Below are 13,408 nucleotides of genomic sequence, written 5' to 3' on the forward strand. Positions count from 1 at the left end.
ATAAGCAACTGGTACACATCTTCCAGTTAAATTTGTATTAAAATAAAAACCAGATGTGTGCACTACAACACCCCTCCAGGATACAAACCAAAGCAGAGTAAATAAAAGCATCAGGAGGACTGAAAAGTGCAATTTCCAGGTGACAGTGCCACAGGTAGCCTCTGGCTACTTGAGTAACTTCCCATTTGACTTTCAGTCTCAGAGAAGTTGTCCATTCTCCCACACATTTTTTAAGCCCTCTTCTCCTTCCCCAAGTGCAACAACTTCACTCCAGCACAGTGACTGCTCCTGGGCTGTACGCACAGGCTGAATTTGGCTCTGGAGTTGTCCAGTTTGCATTCTGCAGCTGGAGGTTGCTGCATCCCACCTCACTGCTAGTGAATACTGCAGGGAATGTGTAAAAGGCTGTCCCAAAACACCTCCCAACCATCTGTAACCATCTCTAGAAAGGCTTCCTCCAAAGGAAAGAGCCTTCTTGCTTTGAAGCAGAGAACTGGGAAAACTTGGCTTATTAAACATAAAACTATACAAAACATGTCACTTCTGACCAGAATTAAGACTGAAATCTGCGCTTCTGAAAAAAGTATGAACAAAGTAATGAAGCAAACATATTTCAACTAAGTAAATTCATTGTTTATTCCTTTAAATAAATTAACAAATATATTTTCAAAAAGTAATGCCAGTGAGTAGGAGGGACTTCAGTTTGTCCCCCCCAGCCAAGCTCCTCTCTATGAAAACTGAGCAGTAAACCATGCAGATGTGTCTCAGCAAAATGAGGCACCTCTAGTTAACATCTTGCTAATGTTCACCTAAGTGCAACAATGCTCTTTACTTCTCAAAATCACATCTCCAGCCTTCTGGGGCAGTTCTAGGCAAACTCAGGAACACAACTGATTTGGCAGACTGTGACAACCTGAAGCAGCACAGGCTGTTCCAGGCCTGACCACCATTAATAATTAACTGTACACTGACATTTCCACATGACTGAGTGAGGGAGGTGTGTGGCAAAGTAACTGGTTAATAAGGCCACTGGTTCATAAGCCAGGGGAGCTCAGGAAAAATTGCCACACTGCTCCCTTAATTCCTTTGCAAAATACAGAGCTCCTTCCACCTGCCCCGAGCAGTGCACTCACCATGCTGGTCCTGGTGTAGTAAATTCCCAATTCACCTAACAACAGTGTAACCCAAGAAAACCTGCTTTCCAACTTCTTTCAGGCCTCCGTGGGCAAAAACCAGTTCCAAAACTCTCTCATCTTCTCGCAGTGCAGCTTTCTAAACGCTCAGTAACTCCCAGCAAATGCACAATTTGAGCAGTGGCACTTAGGAAATGTTTTGTTTACATTATGCATCACTTTGGAAACACTGTACGGGTACTAACTGACATTTTTTCCAGGTAGAACAATTGTTCTCTTTATATTAGGTGCCACCCAACTTCTCAAGTTATTTAGCAAATACAAAGCTGATTTAGTTGTCCTCTCTTTCCACACAGATGAAAGTTTATTAGCAGTAGTAGCAGCACCTCTGTGCTATTGTTTATTTTGGATACGTAGCTGAACAAGCTGTACTGATGCAAGTACTTGCATACCCCATGACCTGTTCACCCTGAGGAATTCCCTCACTCCAGCTGTACAATTAATAACAAAGCACTGGCAATTGAGGTTTCATGCAATTTATAAAGGAAAACATATCCACAGAGAGCGTGAAGTGTCCAGAAACAAAAGCCCAGGGAGTGCCAGCCTCTGGCCACCTCCAAACCAGCTCTGTGAGCACATCTGTGACCCACAGAAGGGACAGAGCAGGGCAGAGGAGGAAGTATGTGTATATATATGTGTGTGTACACATATACATATATATATGTATAAATGGTTTCCTCACACAACCATAGAGGCAATTCTGGACACAAAATTCACACATACTCCCCCATAGAGAACTGGGTGATGCTGATGACACCTCACCAAAGAGACCAACACCCAGTTCTGGGGTAGCAAACAGAAATGCAGTTAAATGACAAAAGAAATCATTACCATTCTTGCATTTCAGAGCTCAGGGTTTTTTTAAAAAATGACAAAATAAATCATTACAATTCTTGGTCAAAACACGCATTTCAGAGCTCAGGGATTTTGGAGCATTCAGATGAGCCCAGGCAGCCTTTGCCCCACATGAAACCTCAGTCCTGCACAGGTCCAGGCTGAAAGGCCAAAGGTTGGTTCCAAGCTTTAGTGAGTTTCAGTGGGAAGCAAATGATACAATGATCCAATTCTGTCCTTGTAGAACTTAGTTACTAACCACCGAAAAAAATGTTACAGAGCTGGCTTAGGTCTGTGCAATAGTGGAGATACATTTAATCAGACCCCACCAATGTTGCACTGATAGCAGAAATTGAAAATATCAGTTGGTTTAAGTGGGAAACAAGCCAGCCTCAATTGCAGCATTGTCTGGATACTTGGAAACAGAACTGACGCCATACACTGAGCACAAACATACTTTACATAAAATATCAGAGTGAACTGCTATGACTCAACGCTGCCAGTAGCAGTACTCCAGAATACAATTGCTTTATTCATATTTTCCACAAATATCAAAAGCTAAATCTTGTGATACCAATATGACTGCAATCATAGCTGAAAAGATAAATGAAACAATACTTGAAGCATTTCTTTTTTCTTCTGGGCAAGCTGCTGCTGTGCAACTGGAAAGCAAGCACACAAGCAGTGCAGTATTGGCCATCACCCCCAGTGAGAACATGCCCTCCAAATCAGAATGTGCCACCATCAACACAAACAGCACATTTCAACCAGCCAGCCTAATCTCTTCTTTTAGAAGATTAATTCTTTTTGAACCTGGAAACAGCAGGCACACTCAAATAAAAGTCCCTAGCAGTGGGGCTTAGGAGAGCCCACACCTTCTGCATGACAGTAGTGCTGAAGGGTCTATTCTATTAAACTACTAAAGAACCAAAACTAGCTCTAAAAACTAGAACTAAACTACTGCTCCTGTCTGCCACTCCCCAGTGCAGCAGGAGGGACCAGGGCAAGCAGAGAGGTAGGACACTTTTCCCATTGCCCTAAGTATTTCCTAAAGATTTTGCCACCTTCCCTAAAGCAAAAATAAAATGTGATAGGCAGGATTAGCTCAAACTGCCTGTTGGTATATCATGTGTTCAAATGCCAGTGTATTTTAAAAAAAAAAATCCTCCTTAGTCCTTTCTTATTTCCAATCATTTTATTTTTATGCAATTGTCTAATTTTGCATTTTTTAGAATGCTGGGCTTTTGTTAGAACTACAAATGGACCAGCCCAGCTAAGCTATTTATTTAGAAGTTTCATTTTAGAATAGCTTTAGATAATATCAAACACAGCTCCTGTAGGAATATACAGTTAGATGTTTGTTGCCACTCCACCTTCACAGAATGTCTGCATGCACATGAAGAGGGTTCTACTTACATAGAGTTCATCAAGTCCTCTCAACTACTCCATGAGGAGGAAATTCATCCAAAATTATCTTTCTTCCTCTCACTAAAAAAGATTTTCACCTGGACAAAAAACAAACAAACCCCAAACGAAAACAAACAAGCAACCAAAACAAAAAACCAACAACACCACCACAAAATTCCTGCTCTCCCCACAGGACATTAAGCCTGCAGCAGCACACACAAAAAACCTGTTGAGCTCATAGAGCATGACATGCAATGCAAAAATTTGCAAATCAGGCTCTCCTGTACCAAGGAGGTGAATAAAATTGTTTCCTACACATTGAGAAGTACCTGGTACTAAATAATATTGGAGTTAAATCTTTGCCCAAATACATGGAAAAATCAATCCCTCTTCCAAGAAGACCAGCAAGAATGTCATTATCAAGTGGTTACTGGGTTGTCATGACAGCACACCTAGAGCATATTCAACTTTCTCTGCAATAAAAATGCCAAGAGTAAATAAGAACTTCACCCTTTATTTGCTTTTAAAACTGATTTAACTGTAAAATAATTAAGGCATCTAATCCAACATACTTATCTTGATAGATTACTTCTGCTGCAGTTTTCAGATCAGTTGCCCCAGCTACATCCAGTAACAACTTTCAAGCATATACAGACTGAGGTAAACACACACACACAGAGTAAGCACATGTTTGGAAGGTATTTTTATACATACACAGAAAAAACCCCAAAACCTCTATGAAGTCCCAGTATTTTTCCCATAATAAAAATCTGTTATATAAAAGTAGATAGAATATTCTGCTTTTATACAACAGGTGTTTTTTTTTCCTTGTAAGCAACATCATCATGCAAATAGCATTGGCTGTTTACCAAAAATTTTCAGCTGTATAAATTGGACATGGCATATGCAGAAAGGTAAAGAAAAAATAGAGGGAAAAGGCATTTACCACTTTCAGCTTTGTAAGGATGGGGAGAAAGCAGTATTTCCTACAGGTAAATATCAGTGCATTAGAAATCCATTCTCTCTCACAGAAGGATCTGCCTTCTGCCTCCTAATGAATCAATAACTGTAATAACCCATATTATAATGTTTCCCAAAGCCACCAGGGCAAGAAATTTCTCCCCCTCCCGTATACAAAGGAACTTATTGATTTAACTACCCAGAAAGCATGTGAAAAGAAAGGCAAGATTATGTGCAGCATATGACCCACTACCTGGGGGCCATAATAACACTGATAAATGTGCATCCATTTTTTCACTGTTGTATTCCCTTTCATGTTTAATAATCTTTCCACTTGTAGGATAAATAAACTTTTTAACAGCCACTCTTGTTTTAATCTTCAAAAGAATGTTTAGACACCTCTAAGACAGAGTTTCAAAAACACATTTAGCCTCAGACAGCATTTATCACAAACAGTTCCCAAAGTATTTCTTGGGACAACTCTGCACCATGTCCCCTTGCTGGGCTCAGAGCTGACACAGCCCAAAGGAAGAAGCCAGCTCACAGCATCGCTGCAAAAGCCATAAAGAAAAGTTATTAAAATTACTTTTTAGTATCTCATGAAAGCAATCCACTCTTATTAGGTTGAATACCAACTAATTCACAAATCTTCAAAAAGAAACTGTGGGAAGAAACCTCTCAACCAACACAGATTGTAGATAAGCAACCAAGTCCAATAGCTAAAAACAAAACAAAACCAACAACAACAAAAAAGGAAGAGTTGACAGGAAATGGGTAAGAAGTAGCAGATGACCAAAGTTTCTAGGAAAAACACAAGAAGGAAGATGTTGACAAGACAATGATGCACATCAACAGCTTCAATCAAAAAGGCAGAAAGGCATCTTACAAGAAACAACTACAAATCCTCCTGGAAATTGTCTAAGCTTTGCTAACAAAAAACAACTCTGCACCATAGAAAAGAGGGGGAAAAATTAAGATATTTTACTTAAATTAGTGGAATTTGGTAACAGTTCATGTAGCATTTTTTTTAAATGCTGACAAAGGACCAAAACAAAGCAGTAAGCATGTTGAGACCGTGGAAACACAAGAGAAGAAACGTTTATTCTATCTACATATGAAAAAGCAAATCACTTTTGCAAAAGTAAATTAATAAAGCTTTAGAAAACAATTGTGTAAATAAATGTAATTGTGTAAATAATTGTGTAAAAATTGTGCAAATATCCATAAATATTTTTATGGATACCTGATACTAGTGGTTATTCGTGTCTTCCAGAGGGAGCTTAGATCACCAGTAAGAAAAACTTCTTATAAACTTTCTAGTGATTATCTTTATTGGAGTAGCTTTCCCTCTGCATTTTTGCCTTTATAGGTGAGCTTCCTCATCCAGCCCTTGAGGCTGCACTAGGTGCTCTCTGCAGGCAGGCTCTTCTTGTTTCAGTCCATTCCAGCAGCAACAGGGAGAGGTGCAGATGTCAGAGACCCCAGGGAGCAGGTCTGGAGGGATCTGGACATGCTAATAAAAGCAGCAAACATCTTTGCAATGAAGACACTCCAGCCCCACACAAAGCACAGCTGCACCAGTTATTGCAATCCCAGCTGAAGTTGCTCTCCTGACATTTTTTTTCCTTCCCAGGGATCAGTTTTGCCATCTCACGTCACCACTGCAAGATGAGGTCAGCACAAGGCGAGGAGATCTCAGTTCACAACCTAGAGTCGAGCAAAACTCCAAAAATAACCCAAAGCAGGTTTTCTCAGGTACTGGTGGCTGCTTGTCCCAAGGCAAGCTTTGTGATAAAAATCTTGCCTCACCCAGCAATTTAAGTTCTCTGGAAGTTTGGTGTCCTGGTCACACAAAGAACAGCAGAGTGGAGCATGGTGACCCAGAGCAGCTCAGCCTCCAGAAGAGGAGAGCACAAGACACTCAGATCAGTGGATTATGAAATCCAACAGGCCTGGAAAAATGGCCATGGGCATCTCCTATCATCTCCAAAACCTCCTCTTTTATGGGACTCAGCACAGGTATCAAAACCTAAGCTTTTCTGACCAGAAGTTTTCCTTAGCACTTATTCTAAAGTGGTTACTACAGCACCATATGTATCCAGCAAGTGATGTTCACACAAATAAAAGCAGACTTTCATTTGACAATAACCAACTTTTTACATTAAAAATGTTATTTGTACTTCATTTGTAATGTGCTATAAAAAGCACTAAAAAGTTTTCTGGAACTGTTACATTATTTCAGCAAGAATAAAAAGCATAAGTTTAAAATTACTGATTTTAAAGATAGCTTTTTTGATGGGAGTGCCCCTCCTAACATGCAAAAAGAGTTCTCTGCACATCAGAATCCAATTACTTTTTTAATATTGGGAGTTGCTGTAGCTTTGATCATCCTAAAAGATAGGAAAATATTTCTTATGTCTGTTTTGTCTTTGGATGTTTGACTGCATCTTATTTTATTGCTGCTTTGGAACTCTGGAACTCAAACTTATCATTTTCCTGTTATACTGCAGAACATAAGAGAGCAGGAGAAAAGTGGAAAAAAGGATTCTGTTTCTTACTCACAGAAAAGAATAATTTTACAATATTTTTCTGAAGATATATGTAAAAAAAAGACTGTACAAAAAGTTTACGTAATGCTAGAACTAATAAATAGATAAAGTAGATAAAATAAATACGAGATAAAATAAATAGAGAGGTATTTTGAAATTACACTGAATCCAAGGCTCAGCATAAGAAAAAAAGAAAAAAACAAAACTAAACTACTTGAGTTGACTTGCTTAAAAACCAGTTCAGTTATTTGGCTCTTCTTCTTTTTCTAAGCCCAACTGCTACACCAGAGATTAACTCCCTCTTGTCAGGAAGTTACCCACTCTCAAAAGTGAAATGGAGCATTAAGATGCTATATGGCAAAAAAAAGTGATATACCATGAAAAAAATACTGCAAAACTTTACAAATATTATCCCCAAACTGCACCTAAAACCAAGACTCACACCAGCTCCTGCCATCTTTTTCAACACTCACTACACTGAAATAAAACAACTGAAGAACTGGGGGGGGGTTTGGGGAAGAACTTAGCCTGTAGGAAACACTACTTTATCAAATAAAGTCAGCAACTAAAATCCACTTTCACAACTACATGTTGTTCCCCTGCTAACCTGTCACTCAAAGCCCAGTGACTCTGAAGAAAAACAAAGCGACAATTTCTCTAAAATTCTGTAAAAGAGAGAGAGAGGTTCTAAATTAAAACAGTCTCTAAAGGGGGGCGGGGGAAGCCAAGACCAGGTAACAGGATTTTCCAGGCTTTATCCTTCATTATAGGTTATTTCAGGTTAAACAGAGGCTGTTCACTGCCTGTGCAAGTCAGAAAAGGTAAGCCATTACTAACCCATATCAGAGCATCAGTTATTTTAGGTTGCTTTCAATAGAGTTCCACAGTCAGTTCAGGGGCACTGCACACACAGCAGTGCTCTCAAACATGCTCAGTGCTCATCCTCGCTCCTTTCCCCATGTTTGGGGTTGTGCTTAGCCCAGCCAGGGCTCTGAAACACAGCTTCAGATACCTAAAGTCCCATCCTATACTTACACAAAATAATGAGCTTTTCTTTCAAGAGTTATTAAAAATAATACATTAATTTCTACTCCATCTCCGACTGTCACTGAAGGGATCTCAAGAAACCGAGTATTTTTGGGAAAACACAAAATGCTACCAACAAAGCTTTTTTGAAGTCTGAAAGGTGGATACTATTTCACAATATTCAACAGCAAACTTGTGACAGGAATGTTGGTAGCACCACCATGCTGCTTCCACATTTCTTCTTCCCTGGACCAAGGACCACCAGGTGATTATCAGGCCTGCTCTGCCCAACTCCTACTTCTGCCAGTCAGAGCAATTTAATTCAGCCGCAATGCTTCTGCAGATCAGATGAAATAATTTTATATATTCAGAAAAGCCGAGGCTGATCTAATAAAAAAAAAATATATAAGAAGGCCTCTCTGTCCTCTGCTTTATCCCCCAAAGTTTTGTGCAGAAAGCGACACTGCCTGCAGGAATTGTTCAGCACTCGTCTGCCACAACACCCCACACTGCAACAGCAAAATTTAGCTCCACTAAAAGCAGTTTCTCCATCTGTATTTAACATTCCTCCAAAACACACGTTCAGCCTCAAATGACAGTGTTGTTCCCATTACCAACGCTGCTCTTCTCCCCCCTCACACACAAGAAAGCCAACTACAAAATTCCCATTTCAAAACTGCTTTGTCAAAAGGGCCTTTGTTGCCCTGTTTAGCACACTGGCAAAAGAGAAAATACAAGAAAGAGAACCTATAGAGGTAAAAAGAGAACTATTCTAAAAGCAGGAAGTGTGCAATCCCTTGAAATAGTATACAAAGAGGGGTATATACACCTAAACACGTGAGCTTGGAAAAACACAGCCTGACATTCCTGCACCTTTGGATTGGGGTTTTCACAAGAATTAAGCACAGTTAATTCTGTTTTCCCCCAGGGGCTGGTGAGCTACCCAGCCCTCTGCCTCTGAAAGTGCTGCTCAGATGCATCAATCCGACAGAGAGATGCTTTTGGAAAAATCACCTCCAAAACAACATTTGTTTGGAAGCAGCTGCTACAAACTGGAGGACACAACGAGAAAAGCAGCTCATGCAAATTCCAGTATTTCTATCAGTTAGTTCTGTGGGATGAGTTGGGAGCTCAGCCTTCCTCCCCACACCCAGCCTTTGTCTCGGCTATCTTGTTATGCAGGAGCCGGTCTCATTTCCCTGTTTCTGTAGGTAGTTGTTTGAAAGAGAGGAGGGAGGAAACGTGCAAACACACACACAAAAAAAAAAAACCCTGAAACAAAGAAAAATCACAAGCACCGCAGAGACCCCAGGGCAGGGACAGCTTCCCGAGCAATTTTTCAATGAAACTTTATTCCAGCTCATGGAACCCGTCCAATTACAAACCATCCCCAAGCCCGGAGGGCCGCACACCGCAATGGGAATTAGAACACCCAGCCAAATTTATCCACGGGGAAAAAAAAAAAAAATCATTTCCAAGCACAAACGCTGCCACACCCTGAGCCAGCAGCTCCAAGAGAAGCCCCCAGGAGCAAGTGGAGGGAGGGAAAAGCCCGAGCCCGTCTCGCAGGGCTGCGAGCATCCTCTCAGTGCGCGCTACCATAAAAGGTCCGCGGCAGCGCAGATAAAGCGGGATCATTTTCCCCCGCTAAGCCCGCCTTAACACTTTGCTCTATTTATTTGCCATCTCACCACGCCGCTCCGTAATACAGTATTGACCTATTTTCCAGGTGCTTAATTAATCTCGCTGCTGGCTGCCACACTTGTTAGACAGTTGCTGAGTGTATTTTAAACTTAGTTTATAGAACGCTCCAGCAAATTAAGTCTGTTATGGAATTATTATGTCAGAAAGTCCGAGCTTTCCTACTTGGTGTGGCATCAGACAGAGCCCAAACTTTTTGCAAGCGATGCCATGGGGAGGTAATACCGGGTGGAAAATAAATAATCACCGAAACACGCATTGTTACCACCAACTGCAGCTTTACCTAATGCAATCGTGGCTCATAGTACCGTATTTCCCCAAAATGTAAAGGCACTAAAATAACTGAACTAAACAAGGCAATAAACAAGCAGGAAGGTGCAAAACCATCAGAGCGCCACATAATGTCTGGCAAGCCAAGCCCTGGAGTCCTACAAACTAAGTTAACAAAAAAGGAAACAATGGCAGTTTCTGACATTTTAAGTCAGATGCAACAGTTAGTAACAAAAGTGTAGCCTCAAAAGAAAGCTCTTCACTACATACGTGTAAGCACAGAGCACTCACGACTGAGGGCTTGATTTAAATAAAAATAATTTTTACAAACTCATCGCTATTTCCTACCGCGTCAAACACACGCAAACGCACCTGCCAGCTTTACAATCGACACCACGACGGATCCAGAACAAACCCCGCACAATCCCTGCCGCAACCATTAAAAACAAGCCTCCTGCAAACAAACCCTCCTGCTCTCACACAGCTCGTTCTTGGGCACTGACCAAATTCTAACGCGTCCACTTCCCTTCCCGTTGCTGTTAGTGACAGCGGCCCTGGGCACCATTTGCCGCCCCAGCGCGGTCTCTCCGCGGCGCTCAGCGGGCGAGGGTCGCGTCCCGCCGGGACTGCCAGGAGCCAGCGCGGCGGCGGCCGAGCGGCACCCGGGGCGGGAGCGGCACCCGGGGCGGGAGGAGCCGCGGCCGCGCCCCGGCGCCACCCCGGGACCCCCCGCGGCCCCGCCGCTCCATACAAGGCGCGGGAGGAGGCGGCGCGCCCGGAGGGGAGCGGGGCAGCGCCGCGGGCAGCGGGCGAGGGGCGGACACGCCTCCCCCGCCGGGCGGCGCCGGCCTCGCCCCGGCTCCCGGGGCGGCCGCGCCAGGAACGGGAAACTTCGGGGACGCGGCGGGGCAGGCACCGTGCAGGGCGGCGGGAGGGGAAGCGGCGCCGGCCGCTCCGCGCTCGGCCAGGCCGGCGGCGCTGCCCCGGAGCCTGCCGCGGGCAGAGCGCGAATGCCGCGGGCGGAGGCAGCGCCGTTCCGCGCCCGCCGGGGCCGGCCCCGCTCGTCGCTCACCTTCACGGGTCGGGCCGCGCTGGCGTCCGCGCTGCAGCTGCCGCCGCCGCCCTGGGCATGTCCGGGAGCGCTCCGGGAAGCGCCGCTCCGGCCGGGCTCAGCCGCTCAGCCCCGCCGCTGCTGCTGCTGCCGCCGCCGCCGCCTCGGCCGCTGCCATCTTGTCCTGGCGGCTGCGAGGGAAGAGCCCCAGCTCAGCCCGCTCGACAGACCGGGCCTCCGCCTCATCTTCCCGGGGAGGGACCCAACCCGCCCCCGGCCGCCGCCTCCTCCGCCTCCTCCCGCCTCCGCCCTGCCCGCGGCGGCCTAGCGGCGCCCGCCGCCGCCCATCGCCCCGGAGCGCCGGGCCGCGGCCCCGCCGAGCGCAGCGGAGGGGGCGCCGGCCGAGCCCCGCTCCGGCCCCCGCCCAGCCCGGCCCGCGGGGCGCAGCCTGCGGGGCGCTCCGGCCGCCCGCCCGCCCGCTCCGCCCGGCCCGGCGGCACCGGCAGCGCCGGCAGCGCCCCCGCCCGGCCCCGCCGCGCGCCGCAGCCCCGCTCCGCCGGCAGCACTCGCTCGGAGCGCGCTCCCCGCCCGGCCCCGCTCCGCCGGCAGCGCTCGCTCGTGTGGCCCTCACCGCCCCTGGCAGCCGCTCCGACCTCAGCTCGATCCACCCAGCAGTTCTTGGGGGGCAGTTTAAGATGCTCCAGCTCCTCTGCCCGCCGCGGTCTGTCACTAGCTGGAGGAAGGCAGCCCCGTGCTCTGGAGGGCTCTCCGAGGCGCCCCCCAATATTCCTTGCTGGCCGTCCCAATCACCATTCACACATCGCTAAGGTACACAACGATGAGCAAACAGGAGAAAGGCACCACTCAACACTTGAGCTTAAAAGATGACAAGGTGAGAATGAACGTGTGATTCATTTAAAGGGGTGCTCTGGCCTTGTAAGACGAAGAGACTTCCCCAGGCAGCCCTGGAAATAACTGTGAGGCACCAACCTTGCAGATCTGTTCTGACATCCTTCCCTGGCCAGCAGTCCTTGCCACGCTAGCCCGAGCCCATCACACACAGCACGGAGCAAATGGACTGACCAGTCTGCACCCTGCATCACAGTTCAGCATTTTGCCTTGCTCAACTCTTCACGAAATAACAGGATACACCCCCCTCTAACAACATGTCCCAATATTATACATCACTTAAATATTAGTGGTTGGTTGTAGGACTGGACTTCTGCAAACAGCATTCTTGACCCGAAATAGTGTTCAGCTGATGTGGGGCGAAAAAGGAATTACACTGTTTGCCTATAAAGTATTTAGCCCCAAGATAAATCCTTGGCTACAGCTACAACTGGACATCACATGCTTCTCCACCTCTTGCCAAAAATAACAAAGAATTTCTTTATTTACTTGCACAACTACACGTACTCTGCTATTTTTTCTCGCTACTTGTTCCAGTATTTTCAACACGCGTCTGCTTGATTTTAACCTTTATTTAGGACTTATCCTTGTAACAAAGATTGTTAGGAGGTGAAGTCAGAATCCGAATTAATTAATTAATTGGAGAAACTAGACTTATTGTACAGAAGTGCTAAAACCTAACATTGGATTTACTACCATAACACCACCAATTCTCAGTCTTGTAAGTAATGAGCCATGTAATTTAGGGCTTGGGAAGAAATAGGTGGGTGTCAATGGTAGCAAATTACAGCACTCAAGAGCTGCTCATCACATCTATTGCTTACTAATTTTAGAAATATTAATCAAGCTCCTAAAAAATAACATCCTGCAGAGTTATTTCTATACATTTTATTAACATATAAATAGACAGTAAATGTTGATAAACATTCTTGGTGATTACTTAACCATACAAACTCTAAAATGGCTCAACAAAAAAAAAGCACATTAAATATATGCTGATTCAATCCATACTTCATCTGCAAACTAAAATTGGTGTATATCACCCCAAATTGTGATCCACTGATGAGTAATCTTTCCAGCTGTTTTTTTTTTATCTATTTCCAGCATATTTCTCATGTTTTACCATGTACCTTCTTACAGATTGATAACCAAAATAATCCAAATACAGTTATAAATTTGAATGAACCGATCCTCTCCTAACAGGCAAAATTATGAATCCAGTGCTCCACGGATACATATGCCCAATTTTAACCAACTTTCAGAAACAGATTTTATTTTAGATTTAGAAAAGAAGAGGTGACTTTGGGCTCATTAACCTCTCTTATCAGACTGTTGTCTCACTGGAGTTTTGAGTTGGTCACGTTTGCTAAATGGCAGCACCTCCTGAAACATCCCAGCCCTGTCAGTTCTTGTCCTCATGTTCCAGTTTTTGCTAATTAGATCAAGCTAGACTTCCACTCACCTTGCAACAGGAGTATCACCAGCATGTAATCAAACTCTCAAATCTC

The 13,408-nt window shown here is 44.6% G+C and overlaps 1 protein-coding gene across 4 annotated transcripts in view; it reads right to left on the bottom strand.

The window, feature by feature from the left end:
* HIPK3 (homeodomain interacting protein kinase 3) overlaps positions 1-11,267 on the bottom strand; it is a 65,739-nt gene extending 54,472 nt beyond the window's left edge. For 2 of the 4 annotated variants that reach the window (XM_033062589.2, XM_033062592.2), the window contains exon 1: positions 11,013-11,267. The gene's annotated coding sequence lies outside the window, so the exon portion shown is untranslated. Of the gene's footprint in view, positions 1-10,443; positions 10,540-11,012 lie in introns of those variants that run through there. The other 2 variants (XM_033062591.2, XM_033062590.2) reach the window with 2 other exon arrangements.
* Between the last annotated feature and the right edge of the window lie 2,141 nt (positions 11,268-13,408).

Source organism: Catharus ustulatus, chromosome 6 (genome assembly GCF_009819885.2).
Source record: "Catharus ustulatus isolate bCatUst1 chromosome 6, bCatUst1.pri.v2, whole genome shotgun sequence".
Taxonomy (NCBI): domain Eukaryota; kingdom Metazoa; phylum Chordata; class Aves; order Passeriformes; family Turdidae; genus Catharus; species Catharus ustulatus.